General features: G+C 41.7%; 1 pseudogene across 1 annotated transcript in view; it reads right to left on the bottom strand.

Moving 5' to 3' along the window:
• Positions 1-1231: 1231 nt before the first annotated feature.
• Positions 1232-19821, bottom strand: part of LOC144371895 (acyl-coenzyme A oxidase-like protein) — a 275541-nt pseudogene continuing 256951 nt past the window's right edge. Inside the window, exon 18 of the transcript XR_013431978.1 lies at positions 1232-1522. The product of XR_013431978.1 is annotated as an acyl-coenzyme A oxidase-like protein (transcript). The remainder of the gene's footprint in view (positions 1523-19821) is intronic.

Here is a 19821-nt window from a genome sequence, read left to right as displayed (position 1 = left end):
AGCTATTGTAAATAGGAGGTCCTGGAATAATATATACCAAGCTCTGAAAGAAAATGGCTGACAACCAAGAATTCTATATCCAGCAAAATTAAGCTTCAGTTTTGAAGAAGAAATAAAAACCTTCCATGATAAACAAAAGTTAAAAGAATTCACAACTAGAGGGGTTGGAGGGGAAGGGAGGAGGCATGGGGTTATAATTGATGGTGGAATAGGATGATTATTATTATCCAAAGTACATGTATAAAGACATGAATTGGGGTGAATTATACTTTATAGACAACCAGAGATATGAAAAATTGTGTTCTACATGTGTAATAAGAATTATAATGCATTCCACTGTCATATATAAATAAATAAGTAAAAAAAATCACAACTAGAAAGCCTGCACCAGAATATTCTCAACAAGATATTCCACCAAGATGAGAAAAAAAAAAGTGAAAACCAGCAAAGAAAGGAATTACACTAAAGGAATAGTCAATCAAAGGAGAAACTAATTCAAATTAAAAACTAGAAATATAAACCAGAATGACTAGGAATATAAATCATATCTCAATAATAACCTTGAGTGTTAATGGCATAAATTCATCAATCAAAAGACATAGACAGGCAGATTGGACTAAAAAACAAGACCCAATAATATCCTGCCTCCAAGAGACTCACCTCATAGACAAAGACATCCATGGACTGAAGGGGAAAGGGTGGGAGAAGACACATGGACCATGTAAGCAAGCAGGGGTCTCTATTCTCAGAGCAGATAAAGTGGACTTCAAGCCAAAGTTAATCAGAAGGGACAAAGAAGGCCATTTCATGCTGCTTAAGGGAATAATACATCAATAGGACATAACAATCATAAGTATTCATGCCCCAAACAAGGGAGCATCTGTGTATGTTAAACAAACCCTTCTCCATCTCAAGAACTAAACACAATGGTCCTGGGTGACCGCACCACCCCTCACACTGGTCCTCTGTCATTAGAGGAGCACTTGGCAGTGCGTCCCTGGCTGTACCTTCCTTTCCAGGTGTTTGCCAGCTGTCAAACTGAATTCTGTTGTACCACTGACATAAAAATAACAGCGAACTTTCTTCTAAATATGAAGAATCAGTTAATAGGTTTGGGGAAGAAGTAGAAAAATAAAAATAATTAATGCTTTTTTTTTTTTCTTAACACCAAGGTAAGAAAAACACAGTTCCCTTTTCTGTTTTTCATGTCAGAAAGTTCATGTGTGGTGAGTCATTCCCTTGTCGCTCCAACCCCAAAGCCTAGTGTGATCGTGGCAGGCAGTGAAAGCGTGCATGTGACATCCCAGAGGTCTCTAAATCCATGAGGGGAAATGATCAAAGATTGGCAGGACTGTTTCCTAAGAAAGCAAAGAGCCAGGCAGATGCACAAAGGGTTTCTTCTGCACGATGGAAAACTTACCTGATTCCTGATCCTGCTGCTGGCCCCGGGAGTCAGGTATTTCTGTTCTAAATACCAGGCCCGATCCTGAAACACCAGCTTGGTTCCATATAACAGACAAAACTGAGGGGGGAAAAGGGAAGAAATGGACCAAAGTAACGTATTAGAAAATGCAGACTCAGGAGGCAAAGGGAAATAACATCATATCACATTTCATAAAATCATTAAACAATCTCTTAATGTAAAATGTCCACATTTTGGATGTGCAGTATATGTTTTATTTTTTAAAAACAGTCTATGGAACATTGAAAGCAGATATAAAGTAGAATGGGTAGTATAATGAACCCCCTGGACCAGTCCTCCCAGCTTAGGGCATATGAACCCAGGAATGCATTACAATTCTTATTACGCATGTGTCTATATCTGTATCTATATCTATATTTCTATATCTTACTTTGTCTAAGACTTCATTCTGTTCTCCCCCACCCCAGCCTATTTAGAAATCCATATAAAAAAAATTTTAAAACTTGCATGTAGTTCTGTTTTCTCACCATCTCGTTTGATGAAAGACTAACTTAAATGTACATTCTGAATAAGACCATCTTGATATTTTCCATAGAGCATGGTTTGATTAAACTCTCATAAATAACAGCATTCTTCATTTACACTTTGTTTCAGTATGCTTTCCCTATTACATTTTTAGGACACACAGAGCTCCTGTATGATATCATGGGCACCCACCAAGCAACAATAAATAAATTTTACTGTAGAAATCAGTGACTTTTTATTTAATTGCTTATTCATCCAATTTTTAATATTTGATAACCTTAAATCACACAGCATTGGGGAGCATATTATGATGGACCAGCTCCATCCCCAGCTTCCACAGTTGCAAAACGTGGACATCTTGCTTCATCCCCACCCTCCATTGTCCCTTATGTATTACTGTGGGACAAACCTCAGTTGTATCATTTCATCCATAAACTTCTCACTGCATCCCTCTGAAAGCCGATGACTCCTTAGAAGTTGAATAATCTCAATGTCAAGTCAAGCAACCACAAGCCCCTCTTGTTTGGAAGCCTCCAGTGGAGAAGATCTTCAGGTCAGAAGACAACAAGTCTTCTACAGATGGTCAGACTCAGGAGTTGTGTGCCTCACAGTCCTGTGGACAATACGGTCCCTCTTTCCTTTCTTGAGGTTCTGGGACATCTTTGGGATGGTGTCATTATAAAGAGGCTCAACCACTGGGTCTTCCTAAGAAGTGTCAGGGTGGCTTAGCAGCCCTTTACAAAATGACCTTGCCATGGTCTGGCTGTGGATGCTTTGCTAGTGACAGCAGGAAAGGTGTCAGCTTACCCTGCAGACGCCATGAGAGTCACTGAAAGATACTGCCCTTCATCCCCCAAACAGATTCCTATAAAAACAATAAATTGTGTACATTGTGTGGCCAACTGAATCACAAGTCTCTTGGTGAACTTCATATACACTCCAAAAAAATATCTGCTAGGGGATCCTAGATGTGGAAAATTCACCCTGGTCCCTCTGTGAGGTGGGTGATAGAAAATCCAGGGCCACAGAAGTAAGTGTAAGGCTTCTTAGAAATCATCTCGTTCACCTCACCCAATCCAGAATCCAGCATCTGCCAGCGTTTAACAACAACAACAAAAAACCCCACACATCCATGTTAGGATCAATGAAAAAGAGCTTAATAATTTCTTAAAGTATGGGCCAGATGTAGGAGAGGGACATGCAAAACCCGGAGCTGCTACTGAAAATCTTAGCAATATTTTCCACATCTTCACGTGGTCTTTCTTCCTTCATGATTCCCAACCTTGGTAGAGCGTCACCTTCCTGTCACCACACAATCCCCATTCTTGCACCATCTTGGACCTGGTAGCTTCTTCTAGATGTTTAGTTTTCTTCTTCAAGGGAACCCAAAGAAGCAAATGCAGTGTCAGTTTTCTCATTACTGCAGTGTTTGCAACTGTCCAGAAATTAGACTCTGTACTTTTATATGCAAAGTAAGGTGGAGTTTGCTTTTATTGTTGCAATATCTTTTTTTTTAAATAAATGAGTGTAAGAGTATCATGGATATTTGGTGTCTATCAAACATTTGATCATTTGACATTCTCACTAAGCCTGGACCCTCTGAACTGTTTTCAACTTATATATGTGTGTGTGTTTATAAAATTCATATATCTCTATCTATCTATACATATAGATATAGACATATATGTATTAGATAATCCATATATAAATATATATCATATGCTACATAATTATATGCCACATATAAATATGTATTATAAATACACACACAAACACAAGCATCCTTAAGGGGAAGATCTTAAATTTGTTCTTTTAAAGTCATCTTGTTGATATGACCTACTTGAACCCCTCAAAATCTCTATGAATTGTGATTCAGTCACCTGCTATATCATGTCATTTACAAATTTGTCAAGCCTTGCCCACCATTTTACGAAAACTCCACTCTTTAAATTTCATCACCAGGTTACTCAAAGATACAGTCTATGGGTTCTGGTTCTGGGTGACATAAACTAGATGACAGCCCTCATTTCCTTTATTGAATGCAGCCACAACTCCTAAAAAGTGTGTGTGGAGAAGCTACTTGAGGACTCTAAAAAATAAACAGTGGCCAGCAGATCAGAGACGAAGACCAGAATTCAACGCACGGCCCAACTGGAGGTGAGATTTTCCTTTTTCCCTCTAGTCCCCGTGCTGCTGTCCTGTAGCAGGACAGGATAACCCACCCCAGCTTTCTACTTGGAGAATGGAGGAAAAGAGCCCCAAGGAATCAGACAGTACCAGGGAGGTCATAAAAGCTGGTGACGTGGGAAAAGGAGTCCCATAAAGTTGTTTATGAACTTCTGAGCTCAGCTCCAGGCCTGTAAGCATGAATTTGTTGCTAATTAGCATGTAGAAGACTTTGAAAACTGAACTAGCAGACAGATGAGAATCCAGATGCCAGCCTGACTGGTGAGTGCTGCATACCCCGGGCCATCTGAAGAGTGGTGCCAGGGATTTAAAGAGGAGACAGACATTGCAGCCATAGAGAGCAGAGGGGGAATTGAAACCTGCAGCCCAACATAACCCAGCACACCACCTACTACAGCATTTACACAAAATACAGCATCTCATATGTTTTTAAATGTCTTGGAAAAATCCAAAAATTTTCAGCAGATCAATAAAAAGAAAAATGGAACTTGCATGGGAAAAGGTATCAACAGCAAAAAGGACACAAGATTATCTGGTGAAAACTTTAAAGAAGCTATTAGGAAAAAAATCTCCAACAATAATCTCATGCTCTTTTGGAACAAATGTAAAACAGTATGTCTCAGTAATGAAACGGAAGATATAAGGGAGAACCAAATAAAAAATGTTAGAACTGAAAATATGATGATCAAAATAAAAGTGCAACAGTAGAACAAAGGAGACAGAAGAAAGAATCAATGAATTAGAAGATAGAAAAATAGAATCCTAGAAATTACCCAATTCAAACAACAGAGAGAGAAAGTAGATTGGAACACCTGCAGCTGTGGGACCAGAAGCAGAGGTTGAAGTTCCATGTCACTGGAATCATGGGAGGGAAGGAGAGAGAAGGTGGGACATGAAAAGCACTGGAAGACGTAGTGCCCATGTGCAGACGTCAGAAGTTCAGAGAACTCCAGAGGAAGTACAAAGGAATCCACATCCAGACACGTAATCCAAGATAGGGAAGCTGAAAATTACTCTGAACAGCAGAGGAAAAAACCATGCCTTAACTCTAGAAAAACAACGATCTGAATGAGCAGATTTCTCACCAGGAACTACAGAGGCCAGAAAGAAGTGGCACAGCATCTGTAATCTATGGGAAGCAGCAACTGTCAACCTAGAAGTTTGTGTCCAGTAAAAATGTCCTTTGGAAATAAAGATGAAATAAAGAATTTGCCAGTGAAGAAAAACAGATTTGTCACAAACATCCTGCTTAAAAAAAAAAAAAGAAGAAGAAGAAACAGAAATAAAAAATGTCTATCAGGAATGAAGGAAGAGCAACAGAAATGGTAAAAAAAAAAAGTGAATATGATAGACGATTGTTTTCTTGAATTCTTTTAAAGTATGATTGAAAGAAAAACCTATAATACTGTCTGCTGTGGTTCTCAATGTATGGGCTCAGAAGATACCTATCACCTAAGGAGGACAAAGGTGGCGAGGCTGCCACCTTCCAACTGAAGAGCAAAGCATTGACTCTCGCTCGACAATAAAAGCTAAGTATGTGCATCGTAATCCCTAGAACAACCACTAAAAAGAAAAAGGTAAATACAAAGGGATGTGGAGAACTCAAAATGAAATTCTGATCTGTTGAGTAGTCCAAAAAAAGGTGTGTGTCATAGACTGAAAAAATAGTCACCTACAGAGATCAAGTTATGAAGTTTGGAATCTGCAAACATTACTTTATGAGGAAAGGGATATTTGCAAATGTGATCAAGTTAAAATTCTTCAAGTGCAGAGGTTACTCTGGATTATTGCGTGGGTCCCACTGTGATCACAGGTGTCCTCATGGACTCTAGAGGAGGCGCCAGTGTGACCACAGAGACTGGAGAGGGCTGCCCACAAGTCAAGGATGCCAGCAGCCGCCGCACCCTGAAGAGTCAAGGGAAGGATTCTCCCTCAGGGACTTCAAAGGAGGCAGGATCCTGCCAACATGGTGATTTGGGCCTAGTGATACTGATTTCAGACTTTTGGCTTCCAGAACTATGAAAGAATAAATTTCTGTTTGTTTTATTCCACCAACTTTATGGTAATTTGTTAAAGCAATCAAGCAATCAGAAAATGAATGCAACATGTTTAAAAAAAAAACAGAAGAATGAATGAAGGAAACAGACAGCAAATAAACAATAAAAAGGCAGTCCTAAGTCTGATCATATCAGTAATCATGCTAAATGTAATTAGTCTAAACATATTAATCAAAAGAGGGATTTTCAAAATGAATTTTTTAAGAACTTAAAAGTTGTATTTAAGAAAAATCACTTCAAATATGATGGTAGAAGCAAGTTGAAGGATGGAAAAAGATACAGCATGCAAAAACTAATCCATAGGAACTGGCTATTCTAACATCAGATGAAGCAGGCTTCAGAGAAAGGAAAACAAGACAACTTCCATAGATAAAGAGTGAATCACAAAATGATAAAAAGGCTACTGATACAAGTAGTCATAGTAAGGCTAAGTGTGGATGCACACACATATTTAAAATCCATGGTACAAAGCCCAGATAGAACTTGGGGGGAAAGTAGACGAGTTCTCCAGTGTGAGTGGAGGGGTCAGTATCACTCACCTGTAGAACTGAGGGTGCCCGCTGATAGGGCTGACAGACAGAATGCTAGCAGGACACAGAAGAACTGAGCAACATCATCAACCCACTTGATTGGACTGACACTCCACCCAACAACAGCATGATACTCATTCAAGGGCACATGAGACAGTCACCAAGACAGACCATATCCTAAATCATAAGACAAATTTTTAACAAGTAAAGAAATGTAAATAGTGCATGATATGTTCCATAATTATAATAGAACTAAACTAGGGCTCAAGAGCATAAAGATAACAGGACCATCTCTAAACACTTGAATATTAAACCACATATTACTATATAATTCGTGGATCAAGACAAGAGTCTCAGGAGTAATTAGAACACAGCATATAAATAGTTGTGGGGTGCCAGGAAAGTTGTGCTCAAAAGCAATTTATAACAGGAGATGCTTAAAACAGTAAAGGAGAAAAGTCTAAATTCAATAACCTAAACTCTCACTTGAAGAACCTACAAAAAATAAGAACAAAATAAACCCAGAACAACTAGACAAAAAGAAAACAAATACAAGAAGAGAAATTAATGAAAATAAAAATAGAAACAAATAAATGAAAAAAACAAAGCTAATAAGATTAAATATAATTGATAAAATTCTAATAAGTTTACAAAGATAAAAATAGATACCAATGATTAATATTTGGAATAAAATAGGGGAAAGCTCTGCAGCCCCAAAGAGACCAAAGGATATGAAGGAAAAGCTATGAATAATTTTATAAACTTAGATTAAATGAAGCAATTCCTGGAATACCATGTTGCTAAGAATCATACAAGATGAAATACATGACAAAAATAGTCATAAATGAAAGAAGTTGAATTTATAGTTTTAAAAGTTTGTGAAAAAGAAATCACTAGGCCTTGATGATTTTACTGAAGAATTCTACCCAGCATTTAAACAAGGAATAACACCAATTCTATACAATCTCTCCCAGAAAATACCAGAGGAGGGAACCCTTTCTAATTCATGTTATGATCCAGCATTAGTGTGGTAACAAAACTGGACAGATAGTACAGAAAAGGAAAACTAAATCCCAGTGTTTCTCATGAACATAGACAGAACCCTGCCTTCAAACTATTAACAAAATGAATGCAACAATTTAAAAAAGAATAATATACCATATGGCCAATTGGACTTTGTTCTAGAAATGCAGGATAAATTGTATGCTAAAAAGTGCAACATTGTAATTCATCATGTAAACAACCTAAAGAAAGAAAATAGAAATATGATGATATCAATTGATGTAGAAAAAGCTGGGCTGGGGTTTGGCTCAGTGGTAGTGCACTTGCCTAGCATGTATGAGGCCCTGGAATTGATCCCCAGCACTACATAAAACTAAATAAAAAAAATAAAGGTATTATGTCTATCTACAATGAAAAATATTTTTTAAAATTTCAACATTCATTCATCCTTTAAAAATACTCTTAGGAAAACAGGAATAGTAAGGAATTTTCTCAATTTGAATAAGGATACCCACAAGAGTAAGAGAATACACACATACACCCTGCAGATAAAACAATACTTAGTGGCAAAAAAAAAAAATACCTGAGTACATTCTGCCTAAGATACAATTTATGTTATTGATTTCTAGTGTCAATTCTCATCACTTTTATTCAACATCATACTGGAAGTCCTAGCTAATGCAATAAAACAAGAAAAAGAAGAGAAAAGCATAGAAATTGGAAAGAAAAAATTAAACTACTCATAGACAACATAATTGTTTGCATAGAAAAGTCACAAGAACCCTCCCTTCCCCCAAAAAACACCCCAAATCCTCTAGAATGAACAGTGAGCTTAGCAAAATCACAAGACATAAGATTAACACATAAAATATCATTATGTTTCTAGATACTAGCAACACACAACAAGAAAGCCAACTTTAAAAAAAAATGTACATTTTACAATAATTTCCCCCCAAATAAAATACTTAGATATTACTCTGGTTTGAATACAGTTTTTCCCCTTCAAAATTAATGTTAGAGTTTAATCCCTATTGTGAGGTATTACAAAGGTGGGAACCTAATCTGACTGATGGGCAGAGGTGAGTCCTTTGGGAGGTGATTAGGATTAAATAAGGTTGTAAAGGTGATGACCTCATTATTGAACACTGGTGGCTTTCTAAGAAGAGAAAGAGAGATCAAAGGATACACATACACAAATGTACTCCCTGTCTATCACTTACAATGCTCTGTGCTTTTCTGGAACTCTACCAGCAAGAACATACCTCACAATGGGGATTAAACTCTAACATTAATTTTGAAGGGGAAAAACTGCATTCAAACAGGATGTGGCCCACTAACCTAGGACCCAACCATGAACTCAAATCAACCTCTTTATTTATAACTTACCCAGACTGTGGTATTGTGTTATTAGCAACAAAAAATAGACTCATATAGGTTAAAATGCTTATGAGAGAAATCAAAGAACCAACAAAATGGATTGTAAGTTGCTCGAGTACATTTGTTAATTATCCCAAAATTTTGACATAATTCCAATCAAAATCTGATCCATAGATTTGACACAATTCAAATCAAAATCACAGCAAAATTTTTTTTTGCTCAAATATTCAACAGAAATATAAAATTTATATGAAAAAGAAAAGCAACTAGAATAGCTAAAATATTTGCAAAATAATCAAGTCAGAGGAACTACCTTATTTGATTTTAAGGCTTAGTATAAAATTATAAAGATAGCATAGTCAAGGAGTGGATATATCAATAAAATGAATAAAATAGAAATAGGCCCACACAAATAAGCCCAAGTAATTTTTACAGCGATGCAAAAGGAATTTAATGGATATCGATGTTGAAACAACTGAATATCAGTAGTTAAAAGATGAGCAAATCTTGACTCACACTATGAAACTTTTAGGAAAACATGATAGAAAATCTTCAGGGCCTGAAGTTAAACAAAGAATTCTTAAATATGACATCAACAGTGTAATGCAATGCATAGAGTAGCCCCCACAATAAATTATCAGTCCAGAATTTCAAAGCTGGATGTGCCAAGTGCATTAGTCAGCTTTCTGTGACTGTAACAAATACTCAAGATAATCAATTTATAAAGAGAAAGGGGTCATTTGGGCTCATAGTTTTGGAGGTTTCAGTCCATGACTGGGTGGACTCATTGCTTTCAGGTCTCTGGTGGGGTGGGGAGCACATCATGGCAGGAGCCCATCATGTAGCAAAACAGTTCACCTTATTATTGGGACACAAAAGAGAGAAAGAAAGAGACTAGGATTCCACAGTCCCCTTACCAGTGTGTGCCCCCACCCCATGATCTAAAGCCTTCTAATAGTCCCCACCTCTCAAAGTTTCCACCACCTCCCAGTAGCACCAAGTAGGTCTAAGTCTTTAACACAGAGGGACACTTAAGATCCAAACTGAGGTGCCATGGTTGATCAGCTCCAGTCTGGAGAAGTGAAAGTGTGTGTGCACATAACAACCTGTGAGCGACACCTAGGGCAGCTCTGCTCAGACAGTCAAGCTGGACACAATCAGCGCCTTCCATGGGTGCATGGATGAACAAATTGGTGCCCAGTGGAAGGCTGCTGGGCAGTAAAGGGGTGAGCTAGTGCTAGGGCAGCACCGTGGCCGAATCTCAGACAAGTCCTGAGTGAAGGCAGCCGGGGCCCAAAGCATCCACATTGTGCAATTCCGTATATATGACATTCCCAAAGAGATAGAACTAGTTATGGAGACCTGACCCCAGGGTTTCCAGGGGCTGGCAGAAGGGGGAGAGGGTGGTTATAAAGCCTCCACATTAATAATTTTTTTTTTAGGATGGCTTAGTGGCATGGCGTTGTGGTTTGGATGTGGTGTCCCCCAAAAGCTCATGTGTGAGATGATGCAAGAAGGTTCTGAGAAATGACTGGGGTCTGAGAGTCTTCACCCAATCTGTGAATTAAATCCTTGATAGGAATGAACTGAGTGATGACTGAATTGGTGGGTGTGGCTGGAGGAGGGGGGAACTGGTCGTGGCTCTGGGGTATATATTTGTATCTGGGGAGTGGAGTCCCTCTCTGCTTTCTGATCACCCTGTGAGCTGCTTCCCTCTGCCACCCTCTCCTGCCATGATGTCCAGCCTCACCTTGAGCCCCCCTAGGAATGGAGCCAGTCTTCCATGGACTGAGACCCCTGAAACCGTGAGTTCTGTACAGTTGTTCTGGTCTTTCGGTCCAAGCAGCAAAAAAGCCGACTAAAACACATGATATCCTGATGGTGGGAGTGGTTACGTGAATCTACACACGACAAAATTGATAGTACCAGACATCTCTGAGCAAGGTCATTTTGTTTTTTTAAAACGCACGATTATTTTAAAACTCCAAGTCATGTGCAACCTGAGGACATTCAGTCAACCACAGACCACATATGGTCCCACATGTAGATCATAAACAAGCTGGAAAAACCCCATCACTTAGGGACACTAGAGACACCCTAACACTGCCTTAACCACACAGTCACAGTGACGCTGCTGTAAAACCCACTGTGCTGCCAGGTACAAGAAAGCATTGTCTTAATCAGCCTTTTAGTCACTGCGATCACAAAGACCTGACAGGAACAATTTTAGAGGAGGGTAAGTTTATTTGGGGGCTCACGGTTTCAGAGGTCTCAGTCCATTGACAGCCGGCTCCATTCCTTGGCTCTTGGTGAGGCAGACCATTATGACGGAAGAGTGTGGCAGAGGGAAGTGGCTCATGTGATGATCAGGAAACAGAGACTCCACTCACCAGATACAAAATCCATACCCCAAAGGCACGCCCCCCATGCCCACCTCCTCCAGTGGCACCCTACCCACCTTCAGGTACCACTCAGTCACTCCATCAGGGGACTAAGGCACTGATTAGATGAAGGCTCTCAGAACCCAGTCATTTCCCCTGTAAACCTTCTTGCGTTGTCACACACATGAGTTTTGGGGGGACACCTAATATCTAAGCCACAACAAGTATGTATGTGTCATTACGTACAGTACAAAACACTTGATCTTCCTAACAAACGACTGTTGCTGGTTAGGTACCTACTGTTCTATACTTTCCATCATTATTTTAGGAAGGAATGCATTCCTTCTACTTATAAAAAAATTGACTGTGAAACTGTGAGGCTAGCAGCAGGTTCATGAATCTCTTTGATTGCACAGAGAGCCACATGGAGTGACTGGATTATACTATCTAGGTCTGTGTAAGCAACTCTACAATGTTTACACAAAGACAGAATTGCCTAACAATGACTTCTTAGAATGAGTCCCTCCTGCGTAAGAGGACACGTGACTGTATTTGGAGTTTATGTGTCATCTTCTAGGTCCAATCTCCACCTTTTTTTTTTTTTTGGTATGGCAAACTCTATCTGAAAGGGCACATTCTCAGAGGGCCTCTGTATTGTCACTTTGTCCAAGGACACTTTGTCCCCATCCCCCTCCACTGAATGCTGCTTCTTCCCCTCTGGAGTTCCCAGACTCCGGTGGTTCACGCTCGCCTGTGGCTGTGATTATTTGGCCATGTGACTTTGTCCTTGACCACAACCCCATCAGGAAGGCAGGAGCGGAGGCTCATGGGTCTTGGAGTTCCCCATGCCTAGCTCAGCATGGCAGGGAGGGGCTCCGTTTACACCTCTGGAAATGAAGAGTTCAGAAAGCCCTGCTTCCCGGGAAGCTGAGCCCACTAGGACCACCGCAGGAAGGGAGGTTGCCTGTGATTTATGCTGAGCAGGCGGCCCACATCCACAGCCCACGCTGCATAATGAGTTGGAAGATGGAGCCAAAGGACCGAGTTGGTCCTCCAGTGTCAGACAAGATGAACAAAGCTTATTACCGCCTGGAAAACCCAGCGTGAGAGCAGGACGGGTTTCCCCAGCAGCAGTCGGTTCCCTCGCAGTGATGAAGTGCCTGCCTGCGACTTCAGACCCGGGCCACTGGGGAGCTGCATTACTGCCTTAGAAAATGGATGGGCAGTGGCGCTGCCTCCTCCTTTCAGGAATTTCTGTCGGCATTAGCAAAAAAGTATTGGCTTTGCAATTTCTCAGGGCCTTCTCAGTCACAGGGCAGTGACTGGGCCCGACCAGAGCTGTGCTCCTCTGTGGCTCCCCTCCCAGTCCTCAGATCCAGGTGCGCCCAGTCTCCCCAGGTGAGGTGGTCCTATTGATATTTTACCTGAAAGCGGGGCAGGGGAGTATCAAGTTTGGTGTCATTTTCTCTGATCCCCAGAGAGGAGGTTGCTCAGGATCAAAGTCTCTCTGTCTTCCCAACTGCCTGCTGATATTTCCCAATGAAACAAACCCATCCCTGTGGTATCTGCGGTGTCTGTAGAGCCCCTCTTTAGGACCATCACGGGGCGGTGGGTGTGCAGGAGGCAGGAGAGCCAGCCACGGGTGGTTCTTTCCTACCCCTGGGCTGGCTTCTCTGTGCCAATATGTTCTGCAGCAGAGGTGACTGCTCCTCCGCACGGGGAGGTGATGAGGGCCACGTGCACCACGGGCCACATGTCACGGGGGATCAAACACAAGGCTTGGCAAAAGGCAGGAACAGGTCAGAGACAGGCAGACCCACGGCTGTTTCCTGCCCTATGAAAAACTAAATAGCTGCATCTGGGCCTCCGTAGATGGTGGGATGCAAACAGCACAGAGAATCATCCGCAGGAAGCAAATCAACAAGCCCCAAGGAGACAGAGAAATGTCTGGGGAAGGGAACTCAGGACCTCCTTTTATGGCATACTAAGTGAGCATGGGCAGAGGGGACAGCTGGGCCCTGATGCTCTGGACCCTGAGGGAAGGTCGACAGGGCAGGGCCTTCCTGTGGCTCGAGGATCACACAGCTGGCTGCTGAGACCTGTGGCTGCCATGCTCTGGCCCTGCCCTTCTCCTGTGGTGTCAGGGTACACGGGCCTCGCCATGTCCAGTGGCCATGAGCAGATTCAGGAAGCACAGCTTGGCGGGTAGGGACGGGGCTCTCAGGGAGCTCCTGCATTGCCCACTGTGTAGATCAGTTGCAGTAGCTCATATCTGCAATGCCCCCCAAAGCCTATGTGTTGGAGACGTGGTCCCCAACTTGGCATAGTTGGGCGGGGCCTCTAAGAGGGGGGACCTAGTGGGAGACCCTCTGGTGGGATGCACCCTTGAAGCAGGTATTGGAAACCTTGGCCCTTGCTCTTTCTCTCTCTTGCCCTGTCTCCCCACCCCCCCATAGTTCTAGGTCATGTGCTGCTCCCCCACAAAAGGCCTAAAAGCAACACATCTGCCCAATCTGAGACTGAAACCTCCAAAATTGTGGGCCAAAATTATACTTTTCTCTTTATAAGTGGATTTACCTCGGGTGTGTGTTATAGTCATGGAAAGCTGACTAACACACTGGCTTAGCGCCACACTCCTACTGCACGCCAAAGGCAAGGCTCTTGGGAAGAGCATTCGGCCAGGTTCTCCCTGACTCATTGTTTACAGCCCAGTATTGGGCTGATCCCAACTCAACTTCCTACTAGCTCTAACGCCCCCTCTGTGCTTGGTTTCTTCCCCTCTCATTTTGCCTTTGGGTGTCCAAGTACTGCAGTGCCATTTGTTGGAAAGGTTATCTTTCTTCCATGGGAATTGCTTTTGCCATTCCATCAACAGTCAGTTGGGAAACATCTGTGTGCGTCTGTTTTGTCCCACTGATCTATGTGTGCATGCATCTATCTGCCAGCATGGCTGTCTTCTTGAGACCGGATGGATTGATGCTTTATTCTTTTTCAAGATTGTTTTAACTATTCAAGTTTCTTTGCCCTTACATATAAATTTCAGAATATTTGCCCACAGCAATAAAGAAAAGTCTTGCTGGGATGCTGACGGGAATTACATTATTATTGATGTGGGGAGAAGTCTCATCCTCCTCTGCTGATGTCCCCAGGTGATGGCTGAGAGACGTCTTTCCATTTATACACATCTACTTTGATCAGTGTCCCCAGAATTTTGTAGCTCTTTAGAATTCAAGTCCTGCCGGTGTTTTGTTAGATTTATACCTAGGTATTTAGTTTTTAAAAAATTGTGGTTTTTTTTTAAATTTTGGTGTCTAGGTGTTCATTACTAGTAAATAGCAATGTAATTAGTCTTTTCGTGTCGATCTTGTGTCTGTGACCTTCTTGAACTCGTTTACTAATTCCAGGAATTAATCTCCTTCCCTTCCTTCCTTCTTTCCTTCTTCCTCATTTTCAGGGAAATGATAAATTCCCCTCTCAGCACTGTTTTAACTATTATCCACCACTTTGATGTGTTGTACTTTAATTTTTCATTCTTTATGCTGTATTTTTATTTCCTTTGAGATTTTAAAAATTGTTTAAAGTTTTCCTTATGTTCACGTTAGAGTCTGTCTTGGCTTATGTTCCACGGACACTTGAATATAGAGTCGACTGCTGCTGTTAGTTAGAATACTCTGTAAACGCCAATTAGATCTTGTGCATGAATACATTTTGATCTTCTGTCTAGTTGTTCTATCAGTTGTTGAGATGGGTGTGAGTCTCTAACTATGTTGTGGATTTCTGTTTCTCTTTTGGGTTCTATCAGTTTGAGCTTCACATATTTTATAGACCTCAGGTTTGATGCACACATTTAGCATTTCCATACTTCTTGGTGGATTGACCCTTTTGTCATTAGGGAATGTCCCTCAGTCCCCCGTGATTTCCTTTGCTCTGATTTCTATCCACAGAGCTACTCTCACTTTCTTTTGATTGGTGTTTGCATGATATGCTATTTTCCATCATTTTACTTTCAGCCAAACTCATCCTGTCGATAGCATATAGTTGGTTCATGTTTTTAATCCCCTTTGATCAGCTCTGTTTTTAACTTGTTTCATTGAGAAGATTTTGAATTAATAGAATGATTGAAATGGTAGGGCTATGGCTGCCCTTTTTTTCTCGTTCTATGTCCTTCCTTCCTGTTTCGTCCTCCTTACGCTGCATGACTTTCAGAATTCCATTTTTTATTATCCATGTTATTTTGTGGCACATCTCTCTGAACAGTTGTTTAGCAGCTGATGTAGGTGTTACATTGTACATCCTTAAGTGATCACATCTATTTGTCAACAGTTTGAGCACAAGGTGAAAACCCTTATTACCATACCATCCTATTAGCCTCCCTATTTACAAAATAATTGTCCAAAACTTTCTCTTAGAATCACATCTATACTCACTTAGAATCACACCAGACAGTATCATAATCTTCACTTAATGGTCGAACATAATTTAGAAAACCCCAAAGGAGAAGGAGAGCTGACTGAACGCACAATTGGTTGACTGTGTTTTCCTTCTTTTCTGATTTCTTCTCTCATCAGGTCCTTCCTGCTTGAAGGACTTGTATCCACTCCTGTAGTGGAGGGATCCTGAAGACCAATTCCATGAGTGTTCCTTCATCTAAGAACGCCAGGATTACCTCTTAGTTCCTGAAGGATATTTTCACTGGATGGAGGATTCCGTTGACAGTCATTTTTTTTTCTTGATGCTTTAAACATGTCCTGTCACTTTCTTCTGGCCTGTGCAGTTTCTGATGAGAAATCTGCTGTTCTGTGCATTGTCGTCTCCTATGGGCAAAACGTTTATCTCATTGCTTTCGGGAGTTTTCTTTGTCTTCAATGTTCAGAATTTTAATTATGATGTGTCTTTGTGTGATGAATTTATTGGGGTTTATCCTGTTTGCAGCCTAGTTTCTTGAATCTGTAGGTGCCGTGACCAGAGCAGCCAAACTAGCAGGTTCTCGTGAGGGGTGATGGGAGATTGGAAGAAGTAAGACTCACATATGTAGATCCTGAATAAAACAGCTGGGATTGAGTGGAGCGATGCTCTCTGATGGAGAAGCAGGTCTCAGGAATTACACCAGCAATCTTTATTATATATGTCTCATTAATCAGATTGAAGACTGCAAAGAACATTAACCTTTGTATTCATGAAAGTTACAGAGTTAGCAATATTATGCAGCTATTGCCTCAGTTACATTCTACAGTTGCACATCTCTCTGAAAAGTTGTTTAGCAGCTGATATAGGTGTTACATTGTATATCCTTAAGTGATCACATCACATTAAGTGTGCAATGTTAGGAGCATTGTATAGCTCTCAAGAAAGCCCATTGTCTAAAGTAACTGTCATGTGGGCAGGTTCAGGAGCGCAGAACTGGTGAAACAGTGGTTGTCTTAGCAAGAGAGTTCCTTCATTCCTAGGAGCTGTGTGCCTGAGAGCAGGTCAAAACTGATAAGACTCTAGCACAGAGCCTCCCCATGAAGAGCATAGCCATAGCCACCAGGCATCCTGCACCTTTGCACAGAAACTTTCCCAGGCACCAAGCATGCCACAGCCATAAAGTCATCAGGGACCCCAATCTCAGACACCGGTCTCCCAATCACTGTTACTGCTCTCCACAGGTAGGCATAGACGTTTTATCAAGTTGAGGTATTTAAGCAATTATATCTTTGTACTGTTTAGACTCACCTTCTTTCTCTTTTCCTTTGGAAGCCTGGTGACACAAAGTTAGATCTTTTGTTGTAGTCTCTTAAGTCCCCAAAGCTGTTCTTTCTTTTGTCTTTTCAATCTCTTTTCTCTTTCTTATTAATTTCTACTGTTGTATCTTCTGCCTCTCCATTCTGCTGTTGAGATTTTTATTTTATATTTTTTCAGTTCTAACATTTCTACTTGGTTGTTTGTTCTTTCATTCATTCTTTCTTTCTTCCTTTCTTCTTTCTTTCCTTTCCTTTCCCATTCTCTCTCTCTCTCTCTCTCTCTCTCTCTCTCTCTCTCTCTCTCTCTCTCTCTCTCTCTCTCTCTCTCTCTTTCTTTCTTTCTTGTACCAGGGATTAAACTCAGGGGTGCTTAACCACTGAGCCACATTCCCAGTCCTTTTTATTTTTTATTTTGAGACAAGGTCTTGCTAAGTTGCTTAGGGCCTCACTAAGTTGCTGAGGCTGGCCTCTGCGATCCTCCTGCCTCAGCCTCCTGAGCCACTGGGATTGCAGGCATGTGCGACTGCACCCATCAGTTGTTTATACTTTCTTCTGAGACTATTTCTACTTTTGTCTTCTGAGACTATTTCTTTGGTGATACTTTCTACTGTTTTCCAAACATGTTCCTAATTACCCACTGAAGTATTTGTATACTGCTGATTTAAATTCTCTCAGATTGTTTTAACATCACTGTCATCTTGGTGTTGCTGTCTGTTGTCTTCTTTCCATTTGGTTTGAGATATTCCTGGATTTGGTATTAGGAGTGATTTTGGTAGACGTCTGTACACTTTGGATATTCTATGATGTGATTGTGGTCCTGTGTAAGTCTTGAGCCAGCTGACTTCTGGTGATTCTGCTCCATCAGGAGGAGGGAGTCCACTGCAGCCCGCTGACAGCCCAAGTGGGGAGGAGACACATGACTTTGCTGACACTGCCAGGGAGAGGCCCATCACTGGGAGGAGGGGCTTGTGACTGCTGGGTAAGAAGTCCAGCTCTGCAGGTGCTTCCCAAAGACACTGTAGTGGGGCAGGAGGTGGGAGGTCTAGCTACTGCCCAGTGGAGATAAAAATTCCAGCTCCCTTTGAACTTGTGATCCTCCTGCCTCAGCCTCCTGAGCTGCATGAGCCACTGCGCCGAGTAGTGTTTATACTCTATATTTATCCTCTGAGACTATTTCTTTGGCCTCCTCTGATACAATCCAGTATGGAGTTGCATTACTTCATTGTAATCCTGTGAGTGTGGAAGTCTGCACTTCCCACCTGGCCTTTCCTGGCTCGGGTGAAAGTGAGGCCACAGATTTCCTGTGGTGTTCGGCTGGACTGTAGCAGTTACTTCTCAGAAGCCTTTGTCTTTTTAAGCTGCTCTTTCCTGTCCCTCTCCTTCTCATTCTTTCTCTCCTGTTGTGTGCAGTGTCCTTTTCCAGGTTGCCGGCTCCCTCAGCAACTCAGGATTATTCGAGGCAAACAGAGAACTTCTTGCTGTGTTGTGTCTTGGGACAGGAAGTTCCTAGCTTATCAATCTTCTAATCTCTGCCTTTAGTCTTTTTACATTTGAGATGGAGCCTCACTCTGTTGCCCAGGTTGGGCTCAAACTCTCTGTCCTCCAGCCTCGGCTTCCTGAGTGGCTGGGACTACAGGTGTGCACCACCTTAGGCAGCTGCCATCTTTTTAGGGATGAGTGTGTCCACTCTGTCTCCCTGGCAGCTGGTGCCTGCATTTTTTAATATGTACCAACCATATAGATGAGTTTCATTTTTTTACCCAATTCAAGGGTCACTTGCTTTTAATCTTACCTTACTTATATAACTGGCTTCATCCTGTTATTCAGGGCTCTCTTTACTGGGAAAGATTTTTCAAAATGTAAAATATTAATCCAACAATTATCAATAGGCTGCTCCTAGTCCCTGGAAGAGGCAGTGGTTGGCTGGTGGGTCTTCATGCTGACCACTTTCCTGACATCTAATTGAGACTAGTTTTCTCCTTCCCCTCCTCACCTCCTGTGTGCCAAGCATTTTCCGGGTTTTGGCAGGGGGAGGCCGTTGACCTGACCAATCTTCTTCTTTTTCCCCATCTGAAGTTGGAATTCATGGTGTTTTGCTTTTTTTAAAAAAATACATGTTTGAATGTTATAAAATTAACAAAAATCAAAGCACCTAACATTTTGTAAGGACAAGAGGAAGAGTTAGGCAGGCACAGAGAGCAGAAACTGTCCACTCTCAGAGAGATTTCTCTGGTTTTTAACTGGAGTGTGATACGGCTGGTTGTGTGTGGAGAGCTGCCTAGGGTGGGTGCTGGGTTCTGCACCTTCCCAGCCCATCCACACGACTTCTCGTGTGACTTCAGCACTAACATCCCTTTCCCTTGGAAGCTGGGACTACAAGTGTGCTGGAAATGTGTCTCTCTTTGGCCACTGGGAAGGCTGCCGACAACGTCTGGTAGCCTGAATCCACACCTGGTGGAATCTCTCCACCTGCTGAGCGAGTACAAAACAGGTGCTCCCTGAGCACTCCAGCATCTCCATCTCTACGAAGATGGGAAAGTTGACAAGTGCCAGCCAGGCTCTGTTCTCTCCTCCCACTAACGATAGTCTCTTAGGGCCAAACTCTACCCTCCGTTT

Source organism: Ictidomys tridecemlineatus, chromosome Y, assembly GCF_052094955.1.
Source record: "Ictidomys tridecemlineatus isolate mIctTri1 chromosome Y, mIctTri1.hap1, whole genome shotgun sequence".
Lineage (NCBI taxonomy): Eukaryota > Metazoa > Chordata > Mammalia > Rodentia > Sciuridae > Ictidomys > Ictidomys tridecemlineatus.
Note: the sequence above shows the minus strand (reverse complement) of the source record. Positions and strands in the feature narration are given on the sequence as shown.